Genomic DNA, 9,682 nt, shown 5'->3' on the forward strand with positions numbered 1-9,682 from the left:
GGGTGAAGGAATAGTGACTACTGAAGTGAAGCCCCAGCTTCCGCAGTGCCCAAAGAATGACAAGGTCTATTTCATGAGTAAGGCAGAGTCTCCGAGTGGTCAACAGATCCAGCTGGTACACTGGTAAGAGACAGAGCTTAAGAATTCAAGTCAGCCTGAATCTCATAACGGGCTCCAGAGGGGTCACTCCCAAGAGTGGGAAGGTTTTAGGGCCACAGGTAGCCACTGTTCCCCTGGAGTGTGCGTTCAGGAAGTGGTCTTTGCCTGAACTGGTTAGTTGAAACCCAGGGCTGAAAGTGACCTGCAAGACTCAAAGCTTGTTTATGTTGACAACTGTCCCATGGCAAGAGTCAGTGTCACCTCACAGTCAAAGACTTGTCCCAGAGCTTTTGGCTTTCTGTCACTGTCCTCCCATTGTTCATCGATTTGCTTGAGTGGGCCCAGTAACGTCTCCATCGTGAGACTTGTTGTTACTGTGTTTGGCATATCAAATACGTCACGGGTAGCTTGCCAGGCTTTGCTGTGCGGGCGAGATACTCTCGGTAGCTTGCGGGGCTCTCTGAGAGGGGTGGAGGAATCGAACCCGGATCAGCCGGGCCAGCTGTGGGCAAGGCAAACACTCTACCACTGTGCTATCGCTCCAGCCCATTGGCTCTCTAACTGGGTGAAAACTTTTCTGCTCAGCACCAACACGGAAGCAAGAGGGTTCTGCGAAATTAAGTCACATATCCAGAAACAACACTACGTTTTGCTGTCACTGTCACTGTAACTGTCCTCCCGTTGTTCATCAATTTGCTCGAGCGGGCCCAGTAACGTCTCCACTGTGAGACTTTGTTGTTACTGTGTTTGGCATGTTTGGCATATCGAATATGTCACGGATAGCTTGCCAGGCTTTGCCGTGCGGCTACATTTTGCTAGGCAAGTTCAAATCCACTTTCTCCTGGACTGGAAACAACCCAGCAATGGAATGAGGCAGCTGAGGGCCAATGAAGGGATCCCCTTGACCATGCATTCTAGAGAAGCAGCACATTGATTATGAGTAGTTAATGACTTCCTATTCAGAACGAAAATGGGTCTCCAGGAGATATAAGCAGATGAATAGTTCCTAAGTCTTAGAGTTGACACCTATGCAAGCTGGCAGTCTTTTAAAGAGCACCCCCTCCATCTATATCCTGGGTCCTCTGCCTTGTCCACCTGCATGTCATGGATACCAGAGGATATGGTTGGAACAGTTTAGAAAAGAGGTTTTGCTAACTTCACATACCTACTGCCCCCACCAACTCTTGTAGTATAGGAAAAGAACATAAACTGGCTTCCTCTCTAAGAATCAGTTTTCTGGGTCAGTATAACGGATGAAGGTAATGGCCCAGACAGACAAAAGAGCAGATAAAACACTTCCCTTGCATGCAGCCAAGCCCAGTTCGAATCACAGGCATGACAACCAGTTTGAGTCCTGCCAAGAGGGATGAGCACAGAGCCAGGAGTAATCCTTGAGCATAATCAGGTGCTGCCCAACACTCACATCCCCCCCAAATAAGCTAATTATTTTATCATGTTAGTAGTGGAATATTCTTGAACTTTTTAAAGTAAAAGTAGCATGAAATTCGTGCTTTAAGAGACCACGAACTGTTCCAAAGATGATGGGAGGCAGAATTGGAATCTATAAATAATCCAAGTCAAATAGATGATGGCTTGGAGAAAAGTAGTAGATGTGGACATGGAGAAAAGTGGGTATACTCTGGACTTGGGCATGGACTGGGAAGAGACAGAGGAAAGAGGGAGAGAAGTTAACAATGGCTCAAGTTTCTGTGCTGGCCTACTTGATGGCGGACAGGGTTGTCATGGTAGCCACATGATATGGTCAGGGAGATAAAGAGTCAGTTTGGGACATAGTATTTTGGGCAATCTACATACAGAGCATCCATGGAAGGTTCTAGCTTAACCCTTTCTTACATGGTCTCTGGACTTTAGATCTGTACATAGAGACATGAGTATCAAGAGCCAAGAAATGATCATTGAGGGGCTAGAGATAGTACAGCATGTAGGGCATTTGCCATGCATGTGACTGACCTGGACTTGATCTCCCAGCTTCCCATACAATCCCCTGAGCATGCCTAAAGTGATCCCTGAGTGAAGAGCCAGGAATACACTCTAAGCAACACTGGGTGTATTCCAAAATGAACAACAGCAACAATGGTCATTGAAATAATGGGATTGGATGAAATAATTCTTGGAGAATATGGACAGCAGGAAGCCCTAGATGAATTTTAGGCCAAGTAATAACCTGATTGTATGTACAATCTAGAAAGTTCTATAAAGTTCAGAAATGGCCAGGAGGGAGAGTGACCACAGTCTCTCTCTCTGAGCAAGCAGCCAGTTGACTGTAGGCCACCACTAGGGTCAAGGTAGGCATGAGAAGGAAGAGACAACTCCCAGATGCGGAGGACTAGAACAGGCAGCATTTCAGTGACCCCTAGATGGTAGAAATGAGGGAAAAGGAACAATCTAGAATGAGTCTCAGATTTCCTAATTGAGTGACATAGCAAAGTGGGCAGGGGAATCCCTGACTGAGATCCAAGAGCTGGAGGAGGAGAAGGTCGCCGGGACATTGCCTGAGGGAGCTTCTAGCAGGAACCTGCATAGTCAACACCCAATTCCCAAGAAAGTAGGCAGATGGTAAGGTAGCACACAGCCTCAAGTCCCATAACCTGGAAGACTTTGCCACTGGAAACTCCAGTTCTCTCAAGAGGAGATAGCCATTGGCTGGAATCAAGTGAAACGGTGATTCTTACCAAAAATGCCAATATCCTGCTTTAAGTGCTGTGGGGCGAGGCCCAGGAAGCTGAACACCTAAATGTTGCCCCTCCACTCCCCAGATAACCACTATGATGATGAACAATGCTTCCAAACATCTAGAAGATTCTGAGACCTCCATAGTCAAATAGCAAGTGCTGGCTTCCCAGAACACTGGTGTTAAATAGGATCTGAGTCAATGCCACAAAAGAGTTTGGCTGAGAAGATGTGCGACTTCACTTGCTGCATGCAAATGTGGGTAGGTGGGAGTTGTGGCCCAGAGAGCTAAGGAGGGTACCCGAAGTGGGAGAGGGGAGAGAAGCCACGGGCTCAATAAGTTCTTCCCTGGCCAACAGCTCTTGATGTACTTCAATGCCTTTAAGGCCAGTGGGCCAGCATCCTCACCTTTGACAGCTGGGGAATTCAAGTCCCAGAAGAAGAATGTCCCCCGTACTCAATTCCAATAGAACTGGTCCTGGATTTGAAACTCCTACCTCCCAGCCTGGTAATGGTTCTACTTCCTCATTTGATGCCAGGCAGTGTTATGCTGGAGCTCTTTATATCAGTTTTCAGAGGTGAAAACCACCTTTTCTGAAATTTGGAGGCCAACTTTCAGTTGACACCACATTTGTCAGTTGAAGTAAGCTATGATGTAATTAAACCATGGAAATGGACACGGATTACCAGGCCATCCTTGGCCCAGATCACTGCAGACTCTTCTTCCAATACTCTGTCTACTGCCACGGGCTGTGAGGGATGACTTGGTTACCGCCAAATATAGTAAATATAAATACACCAAATAGATGTAAAAATACCAGCCTTGGAATTAAATGATAAAAGGATTTAAGAGTCAGCACTCAGACCTGAGCTTTTAGCAATATTTCTAGCACCTGCCTGAAGGGCACCCAGCTGGTCATGCAGATTACTGCTAATACCAGTAACCCAGAGAAAATTTCCATTTCCCCCGCTTTCCACCCCAAGTCTCAACTTATGAGTCAGGGAACCAGGGGGTTATTTGGCGGAGTGTCTTGCTTCACTTTTGCGCTATTATTTTGTATATTGGGTACATTTGCCTCAGCTATTTAGCCTGATTTAGATGGTTATGGCAAAGGATAAATATGTCCATCGCTCATCCCACGGGGGAAGATTTGGAGATGTCAGAACTGCAAGCAATGAAAGGCACCATTTACGAAAGAAATCAGGGCCCCACAAGAATAGGTATATTATTTGACATACATCATCTTATTTTGTATGTAAAAAGCAAAGGGAATTGGAGGGTCGTAGGCTCTTGGAGTGAAAGGAGTTACAGAGAAGACAATTTCTGCTGTTCACCCTTAAATAAATAGCTGCTGTTCTTGCTTGTTAAAATGTAAAATTTCCAGATCTAAATGTCAGAGAATTCTAGGAAAAATTGCAAAACCATTACTTCATAAACATGTAATTGTGCTATTACTGCTAAATGCGATGACATTCTATAAATATCATAGTTCAGGCCTCATCGTCTATAAATAGACACAGCTAATCACCGGAAATAGATTTTATTTCTTGAATTATAATAGAGTAAATTACACAGACTCCAGTTTCTCGTGACAGAGTCCACTCCCAGCATTGGTGGGATCTAGCATGCCCTCAGTAAGGACCCTGGAGGGAGGGGATTGGTTCTAGTGGCCAGAGATCCAGTCTAGAACCCAGGAAGTAGTGTTAGACTACACTGGGATAGACATGTGTGGGCACGCTAATGGCACTACTCAGGGTGCCAGTGGTTGGGGTGTGTGGGCAGCTGATTAGATAAGTGGGGGATGCTGTAGACACAGACTGGAAGGAAGGGCAATCTGGCAGGACTTCACTGCGTCACACTAGGCTGGAGGGCTGACTCAAGTAGGGCTTCCACATGGCTAAAACTCAAGGCTCCAAATCTGTTGTTGATGCTTTTCCCAAGCCCCCTGCTTATATCGACTTCTCTGAACACCTCACCAAGCCACAGGCTTGATTCTATTGTAACTTAAACCAGAGCACGGCAAGCTACCGAGAGTATCTCGCCCGCACGGCAGAGCCTGGCAAGCTCCCCGTGACGTATTCGATATGCCAGACACAGTAACAACAAAGTCTCCAATGGAGACGTTACTGGGCCCGCTCGAGCAAATCGATGTCCCCTCTATCACATGGAAATCCAGAGCATGGTTCACTGCAAAATAGTCTCTCTTTTCCTCCACCCCTTGTGGCAAACACAGATCACAGATCACAGATCACAGATCATCCTGTTATTCGTCGATTGCCTCGAGCAGGCCCCAGTAACGTCTCCTTCATCCTAGCCCTGAGATTATATTCAAGGCTCTTTAGGAGAATGAGACCCATCATTGTTACTGGTATTTGGCATATTGGGTATGACACAGGGAGTTTGCCAGACTCTGCCATGTGGGCAGGTTACATTCGGGAGCCTGCCAGTTTGTCAAAGTAGGAATGAGATGTCATAATAAAATGTCGCACGGCCGCAAATGCGGCCGTGCAGTTCCGGGATCTGGTTTTTATAGTCTCTGAGTCTTGGCCGCTGATGGGATTACACGGCGCCAGGGGGCCAGTTGGTGGGTGTGACCCCCGCCTACTGGAATTTGGAGGAACTGGGTGGAGGATGCTCGACTCCAATCCGAGTAGGCTTGGAGATCTCGGCCCCGGAACCCACGTGGCTTTGTCCCTCTGCCGGTACCTTCAGGTGTGCGGAGAGTGGTCTCAGCATGGTGGTGTCTGGTCCTAGAGGTCGTCGGCTGCCGGACACCTGGTCAGGGCGGGGAGAAAAGCTCAACCCACTCCCTCCAAGGGGCCACGGCGAGGAACAGCCAGGCGCGGGGGCAGGAGACTGCACAGTGCAGCGGCAAACACATTGATATCATAATGGAGTTGGTTCAAAAAGTTGAACAACCTTTCTAATCTCAAGTAATCTGCGACAAATTCTCATCAGTTTCATGCTGTGTATGTGCCTTAGTTTCCCCTTTTGTAAGATTGGAGGACAGAAGGGCCTTAGTGACTTAAAGCACTAAGTGATTAGGAATCTGTTCTAATTCGGACACCATCTTGGAGCATGACTCTAGGCAGGGAAGAAGATTAGGTCTTCTCCCTTCTCTTAGGCTGTTTCCTCAAAGCAGTAGGGAAATAAAAAGGAACATCCTTAGCCCTGTGACCAATGCTTTGGGTTTGCACTCAGGCCCAGTCATTCGCCTCTGCTAAGAAAACCCCAGAAATACAACTCTCCAAACACAGTTAAGTTACTTTTGTTCGAGAAATACCTTTGCAGAAGTAGCATTTGGGTCTTTTCACCCTGACTGAGAGTTGCATGGGCATTATCTCATGTTAGTTAAATGGAAATACTAAAAAATATTTAATAACTAGAGAAAAGGGGAAAAAACCCTGACAAATCCTCTGTTAATACAATTTGGGAACTAAATATAAAATGTAGCCATGACTTAAGGCTGGAGGTAGGCTGGAGATACAGTATAGGTGGCAGGAAGCTTGCTTTGTATATGGCAACTCAGGTTCAATCCCCAGGATACGATATAGTTCCCTAAGTCCTACCAGGAGTGATCCCTGAGCACAGAGCCAGGAGTAAGCCCTGAGCATACCTGGGTGTATCCCCAAACCAAAACAAAATGAAGTAAGTCCATAGCAAAATTGTAGAACTCAGTTGTTTTTATCATTAGAAAAGGGAAATCTTTTTTATCCGGATAAGAACCCATTTTCTACCAAAGACCCAAATTCTGAAATAAAAGCAGCTTTTCTTCCTAACTTAAAGATCTAGAATAAGATACTCAATAGAACCAATGTTAGTCAAGTATTTTACCAAAAAAATTTAGGGGCAAGAGAAATAGTACAGAAGTTAAGGCTCTTGCCTTGCATGTGGTCCACTCCAGTTCAATAACCGGTACCACATAGAGGTCCCTGAGGACAGAACAAGGAGTAATGAACAACACCAAGCCCCCAAATTAATACTAATAACAATTTCACAGCAATTTCAGAAGAGAGTCAGAGTAATTTCTAGGACTAATTTACCCTTTTCCTTCCCTCTAAAGTCTTAACTGTTGTTGTTCCTGCTGCTGTTGTTGGAATCTCCCACGGTCATGCTGGGTTGTGGCATTGCAGATGTGGTGTCCCACGTCATCAGGGACTCACACACAGACTTGCAGGGGATCACACGCCCACACGTGGTGCTCTTTGGGGCTGACAGCTTTCATTTGCAGTGCTCATGTACATTTGTGGCAAAGAGTACACACACTCTGTTGGAGCAGCGAAGAAAAAAATGAAAAAAAGAAAAAGCTTGCAGGTGTTGGGACAATATTGGTTATATGTGTGTGGCACCCGGTATCAAACTGGCAGCTTCTTACTTGCAAACAGGTTGGAATTTAGAACGGTGATCCCCCAGCGAGATTCTCAGCTTCTCTGGAAGTAAGGGATCAGGCTTCAAGACACTTATGATCCAGGTAAGAGAGTAGATCTACACCCCAGCGGCACTGGGATATGGTGTCCCTTTTGTGACAAGGACCTGCTTCTCACTACCCGTTGTTGACCAAAGCCTAGGAAAGAGCCTACAATCCTTCACCCAGCATGCTGGTGACAAGGGCAGGGAAGAACTCTTAGCCTCAGGTGGACAGCACCTGGGTACACACCAAGATCTACCTTGGCTGCCTCCATGTTGTGTGGACTCAATCTTTCAGGGCTCAAGGGTTGGTCACTTACTATGGGCCACTCCAGGACCCAGGGAGTTCAGGTTCTAGGTAATTCCATAGGCTTCTGCTCCCACTGGGCTGGAGAGGTGATAAGCACAACAAGCACTTCAGTCTTTCTGGAACAAGGGCATATTCCTATGTCCCTCCATCAGTGTCCACTCAGGTACAACCTGTATAGTGCCTACTACCTCCCTAGGCAGACAAAAGGGGTTCGAGTGCCTGTTAAGCCAGTCAGGGCCATCCGACTTTGCAGTCTACCGATGGAGACATGGGACCCAAGATCGCCAGCAGGGAAGTGTGCGGGAGACATGAGAAGCAGTCCACGGAAAGAAGGGGGCCAGATGACGAGTTGGTGAGCCAAAAGTGGTGGGCCATGAGGCCCCGGTGGGTACAGGATGATCCTGCAGGAGCTTGCAGGCCATCAGACTTCACAGGGATGCAAAATTTACCCAGAGGACAATGCAAACTTGGGAGCAGAGACGGTCATGCTCACAGCAGGGGTGTGGCCCATCTTCTGCAGCAGGGAAAAGGGGCTCCTGAGAGACCCCAACATGAATGTTTTCTTCTGATGGAAAAGGAGAAAGAGAATGCCACACCACCCTGGCCAGGCCTCGTGGGGGCTGCACTGGCTGCCCCCAAGGGCCTTGCAGTACATGCTGCTATGTATAACCAGATCCTCTGGAGGCTTCTGGAAGGAGGAAAAGCAGAGGTCAGGGGCATCACTGACAGAGTCCCAGTGGACTGGGGGTAAGCTGGTGGAGCCAGGACACGCTTGGCCCACCCAGTGTGCCATCCACTTTGCCCTGCCACTAGGTGTCAGCCCTGTTCACGTCGGGTGGGACCCACAAAAGTGGGAGAGATTCTGGAGGAAATCTGCAGGAGACACATCCATTATTGCCCCTCATTTCGTGCCCAAAGGCCCTCCCTCTCTCCTCTTCCTCCTCTCCCTCTCATTGCCCCTTGGCCAGCCTCCCTCTCTCGTCCTGCAGAGGAGGCGATGGTGCGGGAAGGATCTTCACTCTCCTCCAACCTGATGCACTTTTCCGTCAAAAAAATATGAGTGTCCCTAGAGGCCCAGCCGGCTCTTTGTTCTCTTTGTTTAGAAATTAGTTTAGAGATACCAGCTAGCAGATTAAAAAGCCCATATCAGATCGGTTGAAATCTCCTCCCTTCCACATTTCATTTCGTTCCTTCAGGAAATTTCTGCTCTTCTTTTACAATGATGAATTTTCTTCCTGCTCTGCTCAGACAGTAGATGGGTCTTCTGAGAGGGGGTCACTGGAGTCTTTAGCAGGGGCAAGGGGGTGTGTGCAGGGCTCCCCCTGCCCTGGATGACCCCACCATTGTCTCTGGGGTGCTAGAGTCCTCCTGTTCCACCTCCCTTCTCACATCCCTGCCTCATCCTCTCCAGAGTGGAGTAAGGGGCTCTGCTTTGCAGAGAGACAGTGGACCTAACTGTAGCCCACTGGAGAGGCTGGGTGTACTATCTGTGGGCCCCCACCAGCGGGGCATATGACTCCCTCTGGCTGGCGGAATAAGGCTTCTTCCTACCAATGCTTGCAGCAATGTGTGAGGTGTGCAGCAGGAGAGATGAGCATGCCAGGAGACGTTAGAAGCCACTCTCACAACCCTTGACACAGGGGCCAAAGCCAGTTGAGTGTAACCCCTCCAACCAGTCCTGTCTTGCACCCACACCAGGATCTGATCCATTCCACCATAGCTGAGCCCCTGCTGGGGTTCCTGCAAACTCCACACAAGAATCTGCCAAACGCTCAGGGACAGTGAGGGCTGAGGGGCCAGTAGCCCTGCTACACCTGAACTGGGTTTGGGGGAACCAGGGAGTTGTCACCCAGACCCATTCTCCCAATAAAAAAAATATATGCCCCACAGCCTAAGATCTAGAAGACTCCAGTCAGGGACATTCAACAGCCAATGCAAAGGTTGAGCTGACGTTCAAGAGTATCAAGACTCAAACCACAGAGTGCGGGGGTGCTAAGGATGAAGCAAGAGAAGAGTGGCTTTGACAGTGACTGTGGGTTCCCTCTCTCACCCCTCAAACATGGTGTCTTGGGGCTGAGGTGGTGCTGAGCTGGGCTTGCTTTGGGGAGCTTCTGAGTTGAAGGCCCTGAATGTTCAATGTCTGAGCCTTCTCTTCCATTCATCTGAAATGATCA

Source organism: Sorex fumeus, unplaced genomic scaffold (genome assembly GCF_029834395.1).
Source record: "Sorex fumeus unplaced genomic scaffold, SorFum_2.1 ptg000075l, whole genome shotgun sequence".
Classification (NCBI taxonomy): Eukaryota; Metazoa; Chordata; class Mammalia; order Eulipotyphla; family Soricidae; genus Sorex; species Sorex fumeus.